The sequence below is a fragment of the Mixophyes fleayi genome, chromosome 9 (genome assembly GCF_038048845.1).
Source record: "Mixophyes fleayi isolate aMixFle1 chromosome 9, aMixFle1.hap1, whole genome shotgun sequence".
Classification (NCBI taxonomy): domain Eukaryota; kingdom Metazoa; phylum Chordata; class Amphibia; order Anura; family Limnodynastidae; genus Mixophyes; species Mixophyes fleayi.
Window position 1 is genome coordinate 5,088,900 of NC_134410.1, and position 21,360 is coordinate 5,110,259.

At 39.0% G+C, this 21,360-nt stretch overlaps 1 protein-coding gene across 3 annotated transcripts in view; it reads left to right on the plus strand.

The window, feature by feature from the left end:
- PCDH11X (protocadherin 11 X-linked) overlaps positions 1–21,360 on the plus strand; it is an 875,653-nt gene that overhangs the window by 145,435 nt on the left and 708,858 nt on the right. The gene's annotated exons all lie outside the window — the stretch shown is intronic.

Genomic DNA, 21,360 nt, shown 5'->3' on the forward strand with positions numbered 1-21,360 from the left:
GACTGAACTGACATGAGACGCATCAAACGTCACACGAACGAGCTCACACCGACCCTCTGATACAGCACAAGTGAACTGCGGGAATTCACATTTCTAGCAGAATGAAGAGATTACGTATATATATATATACGTATAGCTACAGAGATCCAATGCTGCTGTCAGTAATCAGCTTGCCGCATATAATACGGCACGTAAGGCCCCTCTGTCAGATAGATCGCCCTAGGTGCAGTGTCTGGAACCTGTATGCCCTTAGGCAAATGATGTACCGGATTCTGAACCCGTCACACAAAAGATGATTTGGAATTTGTGCAGTCTTTGGGAGCCCTCTCTAAAATAAACCCATCAAATTTAGATGTATTTCTCTCTTTTGCACATAATTGACTAGTACATATATTTGCACATGCAAAAAAAAAAGTAGGTTATTCAACGTATGTTTTGCATGTCACGGCAGTTTTATTCATCGTCTTCATTCGCTTCCATTTTTGCTGCCAGTTCTATTATAAAAGGAGCTTTACCTTAAAGCTTGAATGATCTGAATTTAAATAGTCAACGATTGAAAGGCAAGTTCTCTTCTACAGTAAAACCTGGTAGTCAGTTACTGTAGCAACAGACATGTAGGGCTTGTTGCAAAATAACAACACGCAGCTATGTTACACTATCTGTTACATTTGTTGAGTTTAAAGGAGCAGTAAACCTTATAATTGACTGTCATCTTAAAAAAGCTTTCTTCAAACGGGTTTATTTTAGACGATTGACAAAGTACAGTCCCTCATTGGATTGTGATGCTGATCTATCTCAATTTCAAGTTCATTCTCAACTAGAGGTACTCTCTAATCAAGGGAGTCCTGTAGCCGGCACAGAGTGGAGGAAGCCGTTCTGTGAGCTATGTTCATAAGAGTGTGATGGTAGGGGCATTACTGAGGGTGAAGCCTCATCATTCCCTGTTTTATCTGGAAATTGGGAACAAAATAAGCTCTTTGTGGATCTGTAGCAATTGAAATAATACTAAAGGGACTTGCCAAATGGGCAATCCTTCAATTGGTGATCTTGGTTTTACAATCATTTGAGCCATGAGACTTGAAATAGAGAATTGAAGTAAATAATTTACTTCCAAAGTGTAAACTAAAATGTAAACTATAAACTGTTCAGGCAAAATTGGATGATTTAAGGACCTCCTAATACAAATAAGTGAAAACGGGGGTTAATATAATAGCCGAACCAAGCACAGTAACCACAGCCAATGTAAAAAGCGATATAAATTACGTTAGCATGTACAATCTATTTCCTGCATATATTAAGACAACTAGTTATTTTCATGGAATTAATGAACAGAGAGATTAATGTTATGATTGCAAGAACCAATGTAAATATTTTAGAGACTAATTATGAATTCATTACGATGATATTAAATAGTGATATTGATCATGTCACTTCAATATCTGTGTAAACTACCAATTATTGGCTAATTATACTTTTTGCTGGAACGTGTTATGATCCGATGTCGGAAGACAAATCATCTCAAAGCAACTATTATCTGATGTATTTACTGCTAGAGGGTTTAGGATGTAATTGGTAACATGTGGCTTCCTGAGGATAACAAATGAGCAATAGTAAGTAACTTGCTAAAATATGAAGTGTTTCAATGTTTCTGGTAATTGGAAAAACACAATATATAGCAGTCAATGTACAGCATGTACAGCTGGTTATTACTCTAGGAAGTTGAGATGCTCACTGAGCCCTGTGAACTGGTTTTGGTTTTGGATCTGGATTAGCTTTGTGTTTTGGTTTTGGTTTCGGTAAAATCGCCCTCGTGTGTTTTGGTTTTGGATTTTTTTAAGAAGAAATCTTAAAATATCCTAAAATCACATAATTTTGCTCTTTTTTGTTCCTACATTATTATTAATCTCAATAACACTAATTTCAAGTCATTTGCAGTCAATTTTGACTACCTCACAGATCACAATATTATTTTCATACACTTTCAAACAAATACTGCAGTGACCTGGCTGGATGGTAAGCGACAGAGCAATGACACAAACACAAGGCAGTTTCTAGCACATCTAGGGCACATTGACACACAGCAGTGGCAGAAAACAAAAATGGGGGACCGCCCTACCTCCAACCCCCCACTATGTTGGATCTTAAAAAGGAATTCAAAACTCCCGAGATCCGACGATGTCACAATGATGTTTTGCCTCATTTTCGATTCCGTGGGCGCGCGACAGTACCGAGCTGGCTCGGCTCGGTACTCTAATCCCCTAAGTTCGAGTGTGTTTGGTTCCAGAGGAACCGATCCTGAGCATCTCTACTCGGGAGCAGCCATGTAGGCATCTAGCCGGTCAGGTAGAGAGGTCGATATTTGTGGAGAGGGCAAACGGGCAAGTACAGGGGTGCAGAGTGGGGCTTAATTTGCATATTAATATTTATTATTTACCTGTTATAATCATTTAACAATGACCTCACTCAGGGCTCATGTCTATGTATTTATTTCATACAGATGTGAGGAAGTGGGGCAATGTGAGACACCCCAATTGGGGGTCTATGCCAGAAAGGTTGACTTAGTGGGTTGACTTACCTCTCTGTGTGTATGTATTACCCAGTATTGTTTTATTAATGTTTGTTTCCAATTGTAAAGCGCTATGGAATTTGCTGGCGCTATCTAAATAAATGTTGATGATGATGATGATGATGATGGGGCAACAAATGCAATTCTGGGACTGCTGATCAGTAAATATTTAAAACACAGTCTCGTGATCATGTAATCAGCCCTCTTCCCCATTTTGACATTTACGGATCATATAGTCCTCTCAAAAATAACCCATAAACTAATAAAATAAAAACCATCATTTAATAAATATTCGCCCCCTTGGTCAATGCTAAGTTAGAGCACCTCTGGAGGTTATTTCAGACAAGATGGAGCAACATTTGCCCATATCTCCTGGAAGGTTGCCCAGCCTGAGGTTAGGTTAGTTTGAAAGCCGCGTTGCATGATAAGTTTGAGGTCTTTCGCCTGAAATAAGGTCTGATTGGGTTAGTCATGGACATCTATTTTCTTAATTTTAAGCCATCCAAATCTTGTTCTTCTATGTTTTGGACCATTGCCCTGTTTTCATTTTGAAAGGCCATAATCCTCCCCAGTTTCAGCTGCTTGGCTGCGCACAGTAAGTTTTTGTCCAGGATTTGTCGGTCATATGCAACAATTCGTCTTCCCATCAATCCTTATAAGATTTCCATTCCCTGGAACTAAAGCCCCATAAGATAACGCTAAACCTGGCTGATGATGTTTGCTCACGTTAAAAGGCTCCTCTTTAGTTACGTGGGACTGGATGACTTTCTGCCACATCTCTGCAGTAATAGAGGGCATTTTTCAAAGTCTTTGTGGGAATTGACAAGAGACGATCTTATTATATCTTACACCCTAACCTTCGCTCTATTCCTAATCCAACTCATGTTACCAAGTCGTATGGGGTCCAATTAATGTTATCTTAGCCCTGGGTCCTGCTGTCACTTGCTGGTATGATTTTATACCAAAGATGTAACTAATTGGATGGTGATAATTATGGAGTTATAGCTACCAATCAGTAGCTGTAACAGCTGATTTTCTGAGCATGGCTTCCTCGTAAAACTATAGTAGCCTAGTAGGTTATTCTATTGGATAAAAGTCATATTTACAGTGTAACTTTTTTAAATAGAGCAAACTAGGTAAAAATGGTCAAGTTTGCAATCCCCTTTTACCTGGACCACCAAACTCCGAAACTGATTATAACAATAAATTATCAATATTTATTTACAGTTAATAATTTTATTGGAAAAATGTGACCGTTTTTGGACAAGCTCCTCCCTCTTCAGTTAAATGCCCCTCCCCATGTGACTCTCACCATTATTTGAACTTTGGCTAATGCAGGAGGTGTGGAATTAACACATTACATCACTGAATTACTAATGACTCCTGAGCAATCCAGTGCTTGGTTCACTACACACCTCCCAGTCCCGGCACTTGTTAATTCACTGTCTGCGTCCTCTTTTGTGATAAGAGTTCCCTTCACTGCGGCTAAATGTGGCAATCCTGTATCTCATTTCAGGTAATGGTGCGGATGGGATGGGGCTGGTGGAATGCCTATCAAAGTGATACATATGGGGGCTTAGCAAAATATACTGTGCTGTCAAAACTGAACAAGTCCTTTAATGGACCACTTCATCAGTGAATAATTTATTGGTGTATTCTGATCATTTCCTGTAAGTGGAAGCTTTTTTTATTACCCAGTAATGAATAGAACCAACATTAATTCTGCAGATAAGCATCAAGGCAGCCCTTTACCTCTCGCTTCCACTGTTTATCACGATTCCTCTATGATTGTGCGAGTCACTGCTTTACCTTTGTCGTGCAATCTTGTCTCCATGTGCAATTACATTTATGGAACCTTTTTCCTAATGAAATAGATTTTTCTTTTTTTGTTTAAGCTATTTGAGAATGTTTATTTTGATGATACCTGAGCAGTAAACAGGCAGGAAAAACATCCTCTGAAATGGGGGGTAATTTGCTGGCTGTGACTTTGACTGTAAATCTACTGCGGTTTAATTCTGCTAATGCTGTACGGTTTCTGTTAGACCACATTTCATCGCACTGACCGGCGCTGTAAAAGCCGCCTGTCGTCCTGCGTAGACTACAAATAAAGGGAATCACTGGCTTTGCAGAGCTGGCTTCATTTTCATGAAATTAGCGTGATGCATTGATAATTGCCAGCAGGTTTTTTTTTTGTAATTATCCCGTGGTCGTGGAAAAATGCACAAAAGAGTCTGTCGCTGGCGACTTTTTGATGCCCTTGACGATCGTTCTGAAAATTAAAAACCTGTTTTATTTCTGCTCAATTGACTCAGATACATGGATATAATTTGTTTTGAGTTCAATGATAGAGCAGATTGAGTCATTTCCTGTTTTACCCAGTAAAGTGGCTATTCAGAAATATACACAGATGCAATAATAGTATAATAAAAAAAAAACACTTATTGGGAGAAGTAAATCACCCTTATAATATAACCAATACAGCTGTAAAGAGAGCTCCAATGATGGGACGTTTCTACCTTCCTGCAGCTTCCCAGTGACTTCTGCGACCTACTGCAACATTTTCTAAACATTGCATTATATTTCCATGTTCTTAAGAGCCTTTGTATTTTGCAAGTTGTGTCTATTTTGTGTTGCCTTTGTATACGACACACATGTGCTTCGATACAAATGTAACCAATGTGCGGACCAGGCTGTTTCGTTCACACGGGCGACAAAGATAAACAATATAAAGACAACTCCTAAAGAAACATGTGCAAAGGCAAAGTTGTGTGAAGGTGTCAAACGTTTTGTACAATGTGAGGCTCAATCGCCTGTTATCTGTGTGTCTAAGACAGTATTTCCATCGCAATTGCAGACTGCCACTGATAAATGTCTGTCTACCTACCAGAAATTCCTAATAGAACCATTTGTACCTTCATAGCCAAATTATAAGGGGCGCATTAGAAATGCCACAGCTTAAAAAATCCCTATATATGTGTCCAAGAAGGGGTTAAGGGGGTTGGTCTACCTCCAACCAATCACATGCTTCAGAGAAATTAGTCAGGGAAGATGAAAGTGGCTGAAGAGGCTGTCATCTGATTGGATGTGAGAGGATCACCTGACACACATCCAATCATGTGCCAACCATTACTACAATATCTCCCAGTTGATGGCGTTATAACTAATATGTTTATTATATGTCTACAGAAGAGGATATTTGTAGTCACCAAATGCATTCTCCATGTTTCTTACATTGAAGTATAAAGTAAAAGAGTGGCCCTGTAATTTATCCTTGTACTGTTCCATCTCGTCAACGCCAAATAAAGTTGGTGACTTCAAAATACACAAAAACAATATAGTTATATTGTTATTTAGGCTAAAGAAAAGTCACGATTTGTTATCAGATAAACCATATATCATCCAAAAAAAAACCATTGTCATATGTGTTAATGCCAGAATCTCTGTATATTCTGATATGTTAGGAAGAAAATATATTCTGTGGCTTGTTGACACCGCCCTTTGCTTTATTGTAATTAAGACTGAAAGGAAACATTAGTGATCATATAACTTGATTAATACCACAGCTCTTAATTGTCACTGTTTTGTTCTATCACCTTTTTCATTTGCAATATAGGTAATTTTGTATCACTGCAGGTTATAAAATCCTGTTTTCTCTCAATTCAATTACTGGTGTTAACAGCGGCCTCCATTCCTCACCGACTTCAACTTTACATTTATAAAAATTTTAAAATGAAGAGTGTTCGACCCTCCTTGTATTTCATTTAACGATCATTATGTTATTATGTTAATTATAGGCATCGCGTTATAAACACCACAGATGTACACAGAAGTTTTTACAAAAACCAGCTAGAAAACAAAATAATTATTAGACTTTAATTAGGAAGCACCAACATATTACTCTTGTTCTAAATTTCTGAAATAAGGGAGCTAAGAGCATCATAGAGTGCGCAATGGTAACGACATATTAACACATAATAAAAAATGGGCTCTAGTGACTAAGGCTTACAATCTAAGGGATGTATGAGCAATTGGAAAAAAGAAGCACAAATACTTGATTTGTATAATGGACATAAATATATAGACAAGGATGAACTATATCGACAATGTTACATGGACTGACCACCAAGCTGAACTCTGTATATGAGTGATGAAAGTGCTTTGAGAGATATTGATGTTTATGAATTAGTAGTGTTAAGTGTTGTAGGCAATAGATAAATATGGGGGGGTTTAATTGAACTAGAGGACCAGAACTGAGTATATAGAAATTAGATCAGCTAATCAGTGAGCATGTAAAATTTCACTGCACGTGTAATGCCTTCCAGACACTAGGGGGTGAATGTATCAAGCTGCGAATTTCTGGTGGGTTTGAAAAGTGCCTACAGCAACCAATCAGATTCTAGTTATCATTTATTTAGTACATTCTACAAAATGACAGCTAGAATCTGATTGGTTGCTATAAACAGCATCTCCACTTTTAAAACCCACTAGAAACACTCAGTTTGATACATTTACCCCACCGGAAACTTGCAGCTTGATAAACTTACCTGTAAGTGTAGAATTAGACAAGTCTTAGATGTGTGAACAAGATGTGGCAAAAGGGAGAATGACAGGAATATGTCCTTAGCAGATCACAGTACATGATTTGGATAGGAGGTGCAATATAATGGAATGAAAAGCCAACCTCGTAGAGAGTTATAACATTGGTCAAACCAGAATACAGTAACATCATTTATGCTAGGTACACACTAAAGTGTTTTCAGCCAATTACCAAGTTGATCGGACGATAACCGGCTTATTGGCCCGATATCACAGTAGTGTGTACCCTGGAACGAAGAACGATTATCGTACCAAAGCCTATGAAATCGATGATCAATATTTTCAGACTGTCTTAAAAAAATCTCGTTCAACAATCCTGCAGTGTGTACGCACTCACGATCAGGATTTCCATAGCGTTTACAGAGTCCTGATCTTCTCAGCCGATGGTTATTAGGGATGAAGAGCACAGATCTGAAGGTAAATCTTGTAAAACATGTATTGTGTGTACACATGATTGGGAACGCTGATCGGGGCTTTTTCCTTTTATCCGTCGTTGGTAAAATCATTATAGGAGAACAGTTTTTTAGTGTGTACCCAGCCTTAATCATGACCGTACAAGTCTCAGAAAGGACAATCCATGTCAATTTATAACCAATCACCTGCCAATGATAATCACTATTGTAACATTTTATCATGTTTAAATCTACCGCCAATAAGAGGGTAATGTTTCACAAGCCCAGTAATGATTTTTTATAAATAAAAATATAACTCTATAATTCAGGTTGTTGTATAATCTCCCCCACAAAATATGTTTGGATTTTTGTCGTACAATAAGTAATCACACATTACACCAGTGATGGAGATTTTGGACAAACTGATTAATTGGAAAGTAGTAGTTTTAAAGTGGTTTTCCAATATAGTTGTTTTTTTTTCGGGTCTTGTGAAAGGTGCATCCAGCAGGTTTGCAGAAACTCTTGGGAAGCCGTCAGCAGCTTAATGCAGGAGAAGGATGGGTTACACAGAGAGCCATGCACGCCACTGGAAATTGTTTTGTGTGCCAGGCTGCTGCATTAAACTGTTTGTTGGCAGAATGTCAGGTACACTGTTAGCAAAGCCAAATACGTCCCCAATATTGTAGATTAACCAGAGAGCTAATACCGCTAAGGAGTCGTGCGTGCGGAAAATGATCACAATTCCTCTCTAAGAATGCTAGACAAGTCTTAAGAACATAATTCCGGCTTTACTACAGAGGTAATCTATGGAACACAACTAGCCGTCTACAGCGGCTCATGTGTCTATGGGATATTTGGGGAGAGGGGGGGGGACTAGGGGATTGGCTAGTGTGAAAACTATTTTTATCTTCAAATTTCACACTATTCTTCATACTGTCAGAATTAATTAACTTAATGAGCCGATCTACAAAAAGAATGGCAAATTAATTGATTCTAAAAGTTGATTTAGTTTAGCTAGCTTTGGAATGGCATTGTATTTAAATCTGATTTATGGAAGCCTTCCCCGGCTTTATACTGTAAATCCCTTCAAAACTGGATGTGTATAAGGAGTAACCGGGAATAAATCTTGTTGCTTATTACCTCTGTAAACAAATCTTCTTGCAGAGGATTATTGGCCATAGAGTAAATGTGTAGATGGGTGTTTGCATGCAAACTTTGCTTCACAGATATTTTATATATATTTATATATTTTACTATTACAGTCTTTAACGTGCCACCACATGATGTGTGACTGTCCCTACTTATTAGCTGCACATGTATGTGTTTTAAAAGCATCGAAAATAACTTCTTTCATATAAAAATAAACTTTGGCTCCGTTGCTCAGTGCACCATGATGTTGGTTGCAGAATCACACAGGCACATTAGTATACGTTTCATACATATGACTTGCTCTCTGTGTCTCTTTCCATATCTGCTGTACATTTTTTTGCTTGATGCCAGTACCACTAAGCAATTAAGAGGATGGAGATCTATTCAGCTGGTATTCTAGAACCTTAATAAGAAATGACACCCTCCCCCCTCATTCAATTAAAATGTTACAGACTTTCATGTGCATTGCTAGTTTCATCCTGTTTTACCTGTTATTTGTATGCACAGTGTGAGGTGATATAGACTTTATTATTAAGTCTCTTATTTGTGGAATTATATTAAACAAGTTGATGCACTTGAACCTAGAATTAGAGATGCTCAGGCTCAGTTCCTTGAGAACCGAACACACCTGAACTTAGAGGATCTGAATACAGAGCCGAGCCGGCTCGGTATTGTCGCGCGCCCTCGGAATTGAAAATGAGGCAAAACGTCAATGTGACGTTGTCGGATCTCGCGAGTTTTGAATTCCTTTTTAAGATCCAACATAGCGAGGGGTGGGAGAGAGGGCGGACCCCCATTTTTCTTTTCTGCCACTGCTGTGTGCCAATGTGTCCTAGATGTGCTAGGAACTGCCGTGTGTTTGTGTCATTGCTCTGACGCTTACCATCCAGCCAGGTCGCTGCAGTATTTGTCCGAAAGTGTATGATAATAATATTGTGATCTGTGAGGTGGTCTAAAATGACTGAAAATGACTTGAAATTAGTGTTATTGAGGTTAATAATAATGTAGGAACAAACAAAGAGCAAAATTATGTGATTTTAGCATATTTTAGGATTTTTTCTTAAAAATCCAAAAACAAAACACATGAGGGCGATTTTGCCAAAACCAAAACACGAAGCTAATCCAGATCCAAAACGAAAACGAAAAATAGTTCGGTGAGCATCTCTACCTAGAATATGCAAGCTGCTGTCCATTCAATGTGGTAAGCAACTCCAACTCCTAAAACCAAGATCCTCCATGGGTGGAACCCCCCCTACCATTGGGCAGAACAGATAATCTCTTTGCTTTCCTCTTCCCATTCACACATAACCAAGTCTAATGTCAGCAAGTTGGCACCTAGGTTGGTGCAGCGCTGTGCCAGGATCTTAATAGATGAAGGTTCTTGGTGTGTACATGTATTCCTCATTGGTGGCAATGGTGGAAATACCCCCACTTCAGGGGGGGCTGTTGCTACTGGGCACGGAGGGGAGGGGGCCCAGCATTGTTGGATCCTCCCTCTAATTCCGTGGTCCCCTCTCTGCTCTCAAACGAGTTGAGCAGGGGCCTGGTTTGCTGAGCTAATCTGCCTGATTTTATTATATTCATAACCTGTAACCCTACTATAGGCAAATAAAGTAGCAGGACTTGAAAAAACCCTCCCTAAATAAAAAATTTATGTCGGTGTCACCCAGGGTCAGTCCAGAGGAATCTTTATGGAAGCCTAAATTTCATTGTTTGTTTCCTGTGTTTCTCTCTTGTAATTATGACCCAAAAATAAGTTTTGTAGACACTTCTCTGAATCCCAGGTCTCTGGCTTTGTGCATTTGGGGTGAGGGTTATGGGCAGTATGTTGGCTCAGTGGTTAGCACTTCTGCCTCACTGCACTGGGGTCATGAGTTCGATTCCTGACCATGGCCTTATCTGTGTGGAGTTTGTATGTTCTCCCCGTGTTTGCATGGGTTTCCTCCGGGTGCTCCAGTTTCCTCCCACAATCCAAAAACATGCCAGTAGGTTAATTGGCTTGCATCAAATTGACCCTAGTCTGTGTCTGTCTGTGTGTGTGTGTATGTTAGAGAATTTAGACTGTAAGCTCCAATGGGGCAGGGACTGATGTAAGTGAGTTCTCTGTACTAATAAATGATGATGATGATGATGATGAGGGGTCAGTAACCACAGTCCTGAAAGTCTCATTGTAGCAATAATCTGCAACTCCCTTATCCATTCCATGCATGCATCTGATAGGCACTTTAAGACTAGTTGCCTCTCTCCTGTGACATCATCACCCAGCATGCAGCGCTTGAATCCTGCACAAAACTAACGACTGGAGAGAAGGTAACACAAAATTAGTGGTATGAAGTGGCAGGCGTCAGGCCAGTCATTTCCTAGGCTGCATCAAATTGTCCAGGTACCATGTTGTATTTGAAAATATGTATGTTTTAATCTAAAAATAAGCATATTTTGAGACCTATCCTTATAAATAAATTGTCAGTTTATATTTATAACACTGCACGCTCTTGATCTATCAGAGACACCTGATCTTAATTTAGAAAAGGTTAAAATCAAAATCCGTTGACTCAGTGTGCACCTGTTTCTTCCACTTTCCTACTAGGATTGGTAATTGGTTGCACTTGAGTACAATAAAACACACTACAGCTGTCACAAAGCACAATTCATTTGTAAAGTAACAGAGATGAATCAGAGGATTGGGCAAAAGTTCGAAGAAATATCTGAACAATCATATCCACAATGATAGTTTGAGGTTTTAAGGCTGTAACATTATCCCTGACTATATTAGCCGGTCGGAGGAAAACCTGTCACCCACATCATTTATTGGGTGGGAAAACCTGTCACCCACATCATTTATTGGGTGGGAAAACTAAATGTAACAAACTCTCAACAATAACATTTATAAAACCAGGACTGCTAATGGGACTGCATCATTTGCATATGGCATTTATGTAAATCTGCCATAATGGAGGAGAATGTTCAAATTAGTATAACAAAGTAACATATTGTTTTGTACACCTGTTAAACAAACACAGAAATAGTGGACTGCATTTAGCTTGATGATAATAATATATAATAACTCGTAAAATGTACTGTATCATTATTTCTTGCAGTAAATTATTTGTTTAGTCTTTACAGCAATTGTTTGAGATTCTTATACATTACAAAAGTAATTACTACTTTTATATTCCTCTATAATGTGAGCGTGTGACCGGTAGAGTCTAGGGAGGTAGGTATTTTTCTTTCAGGACATTGTCCTATGTGTTCTAAGCAAGAGGTTCATAGGCAAACTGAGTGGGGGGGGGGGGGGTTCCTAGTGCCTGGAAACCCCCCTCCAAGCCTGGGGCACTGTATAATTGAGGTGGCTGAACCCTGCCCCAGCTTCACACGGCTCTGCTTGAAAAGGGAGAGCTGCGTGCACCTAACAGTAGTGCACGCAGCAATGCCCATGTATATTATGGGGATAGGAAGAGTTGGAGAGCAGCCAAGCACTGTCTAAAATTATAGCTACGCCCCCATGCATGCTGGTCACGCCCACTGGTGGCGTGGTGTGGAAACCCCCTCTACAAGTCCTGTGTTTGCCCCTGGGGTTACTTATGGTAGAGATCACCAGGTGGCTGGTCTCTTATAAGATCGGTGCATCTGTGGAACTAGCTGATTATGAACTGATCTGTGATTTTGTTTTGTGACCAGTGTTGGTAGGATACACTGGACAGTTAGGAATGCTCTTAGATAGAGCTTAGACAAGCAGGATTCATTTAATTGTTTGACTGCACACATCCCAGACAGCACTCTGGCCCTTGTTTGCTGCACCAAGAAGCCAGCCAGACTGCTTTTAAAATTGTACCTGTTTACTATCTGAATTTATCTAAAACCTGCTGGGTCTACCTGAGAAAGGAGCTTAAACCTCCCAATAGCTTAAAATGTCGATCTAAATAGAAAAAAAAAATAACCATCCCCAACTCTATAACACTCTAGCACATGGATCTTGGTTAGTAAGTCAAGATGCCAATAACATTAAACTCATATAACAACATTAAGATGAAGCCAAACAACACAAGGTTCCTTAACATTTTCTATTAGCGTTTATGTAGCGTAGTAGCGCAGCTTCAGCTAAACCTGCGTTTCATGCCTCTGGACGGACTTACCGCAAGTTTTGGAAAAACGGGGAGAAAAAAATGAACGTTTTTGAAAAGATTAACAAGAATACGCTCTGCATCTGTTTTCTCTGTTTTCTCTTTGCATCGCCTACATAAATATCCTTAAAAGAGTTTTGACCACAATAGGGGACTATGGGACTGAAAACAGGCAGAAAACTCCACCTATCTGTTTTTTCAGGAACAAATACACAAAATATTGAGCCTGATGCAGTTTGAGAATTATACTAGAGTGAGGATTACACCAGAGTAAGTATTACACCAGAGTGAGTGTTACACCAGAGGGAGTATTACACCAGAGTGAGTGTTACACCAGAGTGAGTACTACACCAGAGTGAGTACTACACCAGAGTGAGTATTACAACAGAGTGAGTGTTACACCAGAGTGAGTGTTACACCAGAGGGAGTATTACACCAGAGTGACACCAGAGTGAGGATTACACCAGAGTGAGGATTACACCAGAGTGAGTATTACACCAGAGTGAGTATTACACCAGAGTGAGGATTACACCAGAGTGAGTGTTACACCAGAGTGAGTGTTACACCAGAGTGAGTGTTACACCAGAGTGAGTATAACACCAGAGTGAGTATTACACCAGAGTGAGTATTACACCAGAGTGAGTGTTACATCAGAGTGAGTATTACACCAGAGTGAGTATAACACCAGAGTGAGTACAACACCAGAGTGAGTACAACACCAGAGTGAGTATAACACCAGAGTGAGTATAACATCAGAGTGAGGATTACACCAGAGTGAGGATTACATTAGAGTGAGGATTACATCAGAGCGAGTACTACACCAAAGCGAGTACTGCACCAGAATGAGTACTACACGAAAGTGAGTATTGCACCAGAGTGAGTATTACACCAGAATGAGTATTACACCAGTTTGGGTACTAAAAAAGTGGGTGCACGCACATGTGCCTATAAAGATTTGCGCAATTCTGGCACTTATGCCGACTTACGCCTGGGGAGGCGGGACGCAAGGTTGCTATCTTTAGCGCAGAATGCAGAAATGGCGTGTCAGTACAGCTGCGTAGATACCGACCGCGACAAACTTACATAGGAAAGAAAACCATATTAATTGCGGGTGGTCGGGGACAGGTGCCGATAGCAAATGATGACGTCCCCAGAGCTAGAGAAAAGCTTGTGATTGGGCTGCTTGCAAATGCTTTGCTTACATTGTTGATTTCTTCCTCGCTTTGCCTATATTATTCTTTTGTGTCCATGTTTAAGCAATGTTTATGTTGTTTCCGCTGCATTAGAGAGGTTCTAAAAATTTAATGCTGCCAAATAGTGAAATAAAATAAATGATTGGAAACATGGATGCGAATGGGACATAAGTGTATGTAACGTATGCCTGGCGTATACCGGATGCATATCCTACTGTTGCCAATCGGCAAGCATTATAAGATTATCACCGCTTTGCATATGGTCGCAATTGTGGCTTTTTGATTAAACACCATGACAGTTGACTATAATAACATATGTTACACACAATATTCATCAGGGGCGGATCTAGACATTTGCCCTACCCGGGGCGAACTTAGGGGGGGGCGATTTAGGCCCCACCCCCTTTCTGCTTTCCAAGGCTGCCGTTCGGCAGTGACAATGTGCTGCCCGGCTTCTCTGATTGCCCCGATCGCCCCCCGGATCCACCACTGATATTCATGTGCTGTAACCAATCAATTGCAAGCTTTCATTTTTAACCTTGTGCACGTAGCACCATGTTGTTCAATAAGCCTCTATGAACTGAGAGCCGTACATCAGCCATGTAATAAGTACAGTCATGGCCAAAAGTTTTGAGAATGAGACAAGGATTGGTTTTCACACAGTTTGCTGCTTCAGTGTTTTTAGACCTTTTTCTCAGATGTTGCTGTTATACTGAAGTAAAATTACAAGCATTTCATAAGTGTCAAAGGCTTTTATTGACAATTACAATAAGTTTATGCAAAGAGTCAATATTTGCAGTGTTGACCCTTCTTTTTGAAGACCTCTACAATTCGCCCTGGCATGCTGTCAATCAACTTCTGGGCCAAATACTGACTGATGGTCGCCCATTCTTGCCTAATCAATGCTTGGAGATTGTCAGAATTTGTGGGTTTTTGTTTGAACACCCGCCTCTTGTGGATTGACCACAAGTTCTCAATGGGATTAAGGTCTGGGGAGTTTACTGGCCATGGACCCAAAATTTCGATGTTTTGATCCCCGAGCCATTTGGTTATCACTTTTGCCTTATGGCAAGGTGCTCCCTCTGGTAAAGGCATTGTTCATCACCAAACTGTTCTTGGATGGTTGGGAGAAGTTGCTCTTGGAGGATGTTTTGGTACCATTCTTTATTCATGGCTGTGTTCTTAGGCAAAATTGTGAGTGGGTGAGTGAGTGAGTGGCCCAGAAGTTGATTGACATCATGCCAAGGGGAATTGTAGAGATCTTCAAAAAGAAGGGTCACCACTACAAATATTGACTCTTTGCCTAAACTTAATATAATTGTCAATAAAATCCTATGACACTTATGAAATGCTGGTAATGTTATTTCAGTATACCATAGCAACATCTGACAAAAAGGTCTAAAAACACTCAAGCAACAAACTTTGTGAAAACCAATATTTGTGTCATATCCAAAACTCTTGGCCATGGCTGTAGATGAAGAAATTCTATGTATTTCTGTATAACTCACAGCAATATGCACATCCACTCAAAGATATTTTTTTCTTGCTTAACTGGAGTTTAATTAACTAATTACTCTTAATGTTATAAATTCCAAACTGGTAGCATGTTTTATATTATTGTCTATTCGTCGCCTGCATATTCTAAATCGGGTTTTATTATATTTGTAATATATTTATATTTCCGCAGCCACTTGACAATTTCAATATGATTTTGTTTCTATTCCTGCAAGTTGAAAAAAAAAGAAAAAGAAATGTTCTTTATAATATAATTTGTATTCCTGGGCTTTGCTTTCATCAATTGTAGGATTAAACAAGAGAAACGCTCTCTGGCTTTGAAAAGGCACATCTGAGAAAATACATTGTGGGGTCATATTACACAATCTAAATTGAAACTGTCTTTTTATTACCTTTTTTTTTTTTTTTTTCTTAATTTGCAAAAAGGCTTAACAGATTGTTTTCATGCTCTCCTGCTTCCTGTTCTGGATTTACTTTGATTTCACTTTAATTTAGTAGATTCCAAAACCTTGCGAAGAGAGAAATGAGAGTGAAAATGAACAGGGTACGTACATATACACACACACACACACACACACACACACACACACGTACGTACATTCATATACACACACACACACACACACACACACAAAAACATGCACATACACACATGCCTCCATTTTCACTAAACAGCCCAATTTTACCTGCTGGCAAAAAGAGCGTTGTTGGGCGTATTGGGGCGGCGGGATAATTTAGGTGAGTCAGGCTGTTATTTTGGAATACTGGAAGGTAATTTGGCACAGTGCAAAACAGCATGCCTCCTCTTGTGCTAATTTGTATATTTTAGCTCATAGTGAACTCGTTTCCGACAAGGAGGTTTCGGCAGTGTATTACACTTGGCAGGGATTGACATCAAAGCAATTAAAAGCCGGTAGTATAGGGGGCTTATGGTGACAGCTATGATTTATGATAAATATTGGGTGCTGCTAATCACTTTGGTGAAACTCCAGGGAAATTTTACTGTGTGTTGGATAAACATTTTTCCAATATGTTCAGGTCAAGTAAGAGCTGGTTTAGAGGTCCCTGGAGTGAATGGAGGAGAGAGGACCGGCTTACATTCCTTTGGGCCTTGTGGCCTCCCAGCCAAGCAACAGGCTGCAGCTGTAAGGCCTCAATGAAAGGGTGTGATATCCTGGTGTCTGTGTCTCACTACTCGCTAGAGAAGCAGGGAAGCTTGGTTGTAAATGTTCTCCAGGACAAACCATGTTACAATACAAGGGGTGCAAATTAGTTTATTATTTTGCGCATAAGTTAAATACTGGCTGTTTTTTCATGTAGCACACAAACACTTGATAGCTTTATTTTTACACTGAAATTTAAGGTTGATCTAGGACATGCCCTATTCCAACTATAAAATAAGCCCCACATTTTAAATGTACCTCCCCCTCCAATGCAACATGGTTTTGCCCAGATGCAAAGTTACTCCTTTTTGATGCTTTGCTCTCCTCAATGACTCAGGCCCTATATGTTTTGTGCATATGGACCTAGCCAGGTGCACCTATGGGTTGCTCACATCCTCCAGTAATTTCTTGACGTGTCTTGAAAGCTGCCATATTGGTCAAATAATCTGTTGCAAAAGGAGGTGCAGTGCAAACATTTATCTATCGCGCTTCATTGTACTGTGTCTGAGATACAGATCAGACTCACCCACCCTCCTCATACTTTACACTGTACCGTAACAATTGAACAACATGAAAATACGCAGATCCTACAGCCAGGTTTATCCAAAAATATTTTATAAAGAAAAATAAAAAACTCAAAATCCTATAATTATTAAAATAAATATATATTTTCATTTTTTATAGTTTTTTCATTTTATCATCATCATCATCAACAACAACAATTATATATATAGTGCCAGCAAATTCCGTAGCGCTTTACAATTGGACAGCACGTTGGCTCAGTGGTTAGCACTTCTGCCTTACAGCACTGGGGTCATGAGTTCAATTCCCGACCATGGCCTTATCTGTGTGGTTTCTATGTTCTCCCCATGTTTGTGTGGGTTTCCTCCAGGTGCTCCGGTTTCTTCCCACACTCCAAAAACATACTGGTAGGTTAATTGGCTGCTACTAAATTGACCTTGGTCTCTCTCTGTCTGTGTGTGTGTGTATGTTAAGGAATTTAGACTGTAAGCTCCAATGGTGCAGGAACTGATGTGAATGATTACGTATCCTCTGAAGTGCGCTGCATAATATGATCAGTGCTATATAAATAACTGATGATAATAATAATAATTACAAGTTTATTTTAAGTGACCTTACATATACCTCTTTGTGAATAAAACCCACATGATGTATTGATCTCCTGCTCCGCTTCAGTGCCCTTTGTATGGTTATATGCATTGACAACAAAAATAAACTTGATAACCTAGGCTAAGTGCATTGCGTGATGATGTGAGGGTTCCCTCTGTTACAACGTATGCTCAACTAGGAACAGAGGAGATGTGGGGGTTAGTAGTTGCGTAGGATGCCTATATTCACACACATTCCAGTGTACTCACCAAGAATTAGCCGCACGCCTGGGGAATTTGCAATCTGTTCAGCTATTGACAGTTTGGATTGTTCTACGGCTTCTAATCAGGAAGCCGGTGGACAATTAAAAGAAATCCACAGTATTCTTGTAGAGTTCTTTGAGTTCCAACTGTGCTTTTTCTTTCTTTTCTTGGGTAGATATTATTCGATTGAAACAAACAAGCTGCGGAAAATTTATCAGCCTGAAATGATTTATCACGCGAGGGTTCTGGTTTAACTACAGAGAGCTATAGATAGAACTGGTTTCATTTAGACGGTCACCAATTGTTTAATTTTTTAATCAAAAGTGATTTTTTTTCTATGGCATTCCGTCAGTTCAGTTAGATCGCAAGCTCTTCAGTACAAGACCTTTTCTTCTTGTGTGCTTTTGATCCATTGTTAGCGGATTCATTTCTGGGCTTTGTGTACCATTTTGTTTAAAGAAGAGATCCTTTTTTAAGGGGCTTTTCAAACAACATTAAATTTAACCAATGCCCCTCCTTCTGTACCCCCCTGGCGCACCCACCATTTCATTATAGCCAGAACCTCAGCCAATCATCTCTGATCCTGTTAGTGAAAGCTGGGCACTTGGGGGTTAATTCATTTTGGATACACAAAGGAAATTTAGTGTTTTTTTGCAATGTTGATAGAACATTTGTAGTGCATAAAACTTACATATACGTTTGTGGAAAGTAGTTAACCCTTCTCTCACCCTCTATTGGTGACCTACAGATCCAATCAATCATCATTAGTGAGTAAATTGAGGTGTGGCTGGTTTTTCAACATAACAAATAGACAAAGCTTACCTTACAACATCTATCAAGGCGATATCCGGACAATAATAATAATACCATGACCCAATCAAACTCGGCTTCTATCCAAACTCGCCCACTTCCCAAACAACCACGCCCACTTCAGGGCAAACTCTGCCCCTTCGGTAGTCCACATATCAAGGTAGTTGGGAGATATGGCTAATGGATATGCCTGTGCTATCTATATATTATTTGCCATCAGAGATACGCACACTTTACTGTACAAATTGGAAGCGACCAAGTTGGGAAGTCCCGCCTACTATATCTTTAGGGCCGCCCCTTCTTTTAGATTAGACTCAAGAAATAAAATAAAATGCAACTTGTTTGGGCTTATGTCTTAAATAAATAATAAGATAGCAGGGGAAGTCAGATCTGTCTTTAATGCATGTTCTGCAGTTTTCTCATTTTTCTTTGTGGGTGCAATTCAAAGTCCATGACCGTACCCCACCCAATTTCAGCTATAAATTCCTCTTGTCCTCCCAGCTCCCCCCGTCAGAAAACCGTTACACCGCCAGATTGGTGTATAGAACCGTGTGCTTGTTTTTTCATTACCCTTACAGCCTATGTAGGCGATACACACATGCAAACACTGTAATAAAATAGCTGATTTTAGCCTTTAGAGGTAGCAGTATGTTGCAGGATGTTAGATCTGTTCAGTATTAGTGATGTGCTTTCTGCAATTGCCAGTACTGAATATTATCATTTGATGAATTAATATGGCCAAATAATTTTATTCAAGCCTAAATTTTTACACAAGTCCGGAGTCATGAAAAAAAACCCAGACAAGTCGGCTGGAGAATTGATTTGCATAATGTACATTTTCCTACAAATAGCAAAACATATAGATAGAGTTTTATGACTCTGCCAATAAATATGAGAAAATAGAAGGGAAAAAACTGCAGCAGATCAATGAAATGTCTTCTCTCCACAAGAGAACCAATTATTTGTTATAAAAATTGAGTTCAAATAAGTACACACAAAAGACCAGAGACATAAATACCGAGGAATCAGTAGTCGCAGAAAGATATTTTGATAAAGTCAGCCGTAAAAATGAAAATAGTTAAAAATGAAGTGATTTAATGGCTTAATAAACAATCTACGACCAGTAGGAAGCTCCAAACGCGGTCCCTTACAAACACAAGTTCCAAATATTTTGGAATAATCCATGTGATTGTAAATATAATGAGGAAGTTTTCTAAAATATTTGCTGCTGCTGATAAATTGCTGTATATATGCACATCCAGCCTTAAACGTGGGTGGAGGAGATTATGTAAATAAAGGAAATATGTTTATTACAGAAACCGATCTACAGTTGATTTTATAGGATGCATCTGAAATCTGAGAAATTGCACATTCCAAGCCATTGTATTCAATGGACATAAACCTGGACTAATCATCATCATCACCATTTATTTATATAGCGCCACTAATTCCGCAGCGCTGTACAGAGAACTCATTCACATCAGTCCCTGCCCCATTGGAGCTTACAGTCTAAATTCCCTAACATACACACACAGATAGACAGAGACAGACAAACTCCACACAGATAAGGCCATGGTCGGTAATCGAACTAATGACCCCAGTGCTGTGAGGCAGAAGTGCTAACCACTGAGCCACCGTGCTGCCCACAAAGTAATGTGAGATATAATGGTTTAGAGGAGCCTACAGGACAAAGGTCACCTCTGCTCTGTAATGAATTGAAACTGTATTGGACTGTAGAGGGTGGTCCAGCCACAGGACCCCATTCTCACAAATTGTTCACGTCTAATCGTCCACTGAAACGCTCAGAATTCTGTTATATCCACTGTAGGCCACATTTTGAATTTGTGTTTCCATTAGAATACACAGCAATCCTTATATTCCATGCATTTAGCATAAATATCAAACTACTGGTAAATATAAATATATATATATATATATATATATATATATATATATATATATATATATATATATATATATATATATTTATATATATATATATATATATATATATATATATATATATATGTATATATTCAAGATTTGCAGATTTTACAAATTTAATAGACTGTTTAAATATTTTGATAACATTGAAACTAATCGCTGCTTAATAGCATGAACATTCTGATTGGTCCATTCTAAACTGTTATCTGATAAATTTTCCATTTTTTTAAAAAAGTATTTTATTTTTATTTTTTTGCTTTCCTAATTGCATCAGGATCGATAAGTTTGTTTTAATTAAAACAATTCTGTTTTGCCGTCACGTTGGGAAACATTTGCAGAGATGATGTTCCATCTCCCAAAAACTGTTCCTAAGCGAGACTGGTTACATTAAGAACTCTTTGTGGTCTTGTTTCGGAACACTGACCTATAGACTCTTCTTTTTCGAAGTTAAGTTAAATAATTGTTTGTAAACCTATTCCGTGCAGAGATATTTATAGGTTTCTTTATGTTTATTTTGTAGTAATTAATGCGTGAGAAG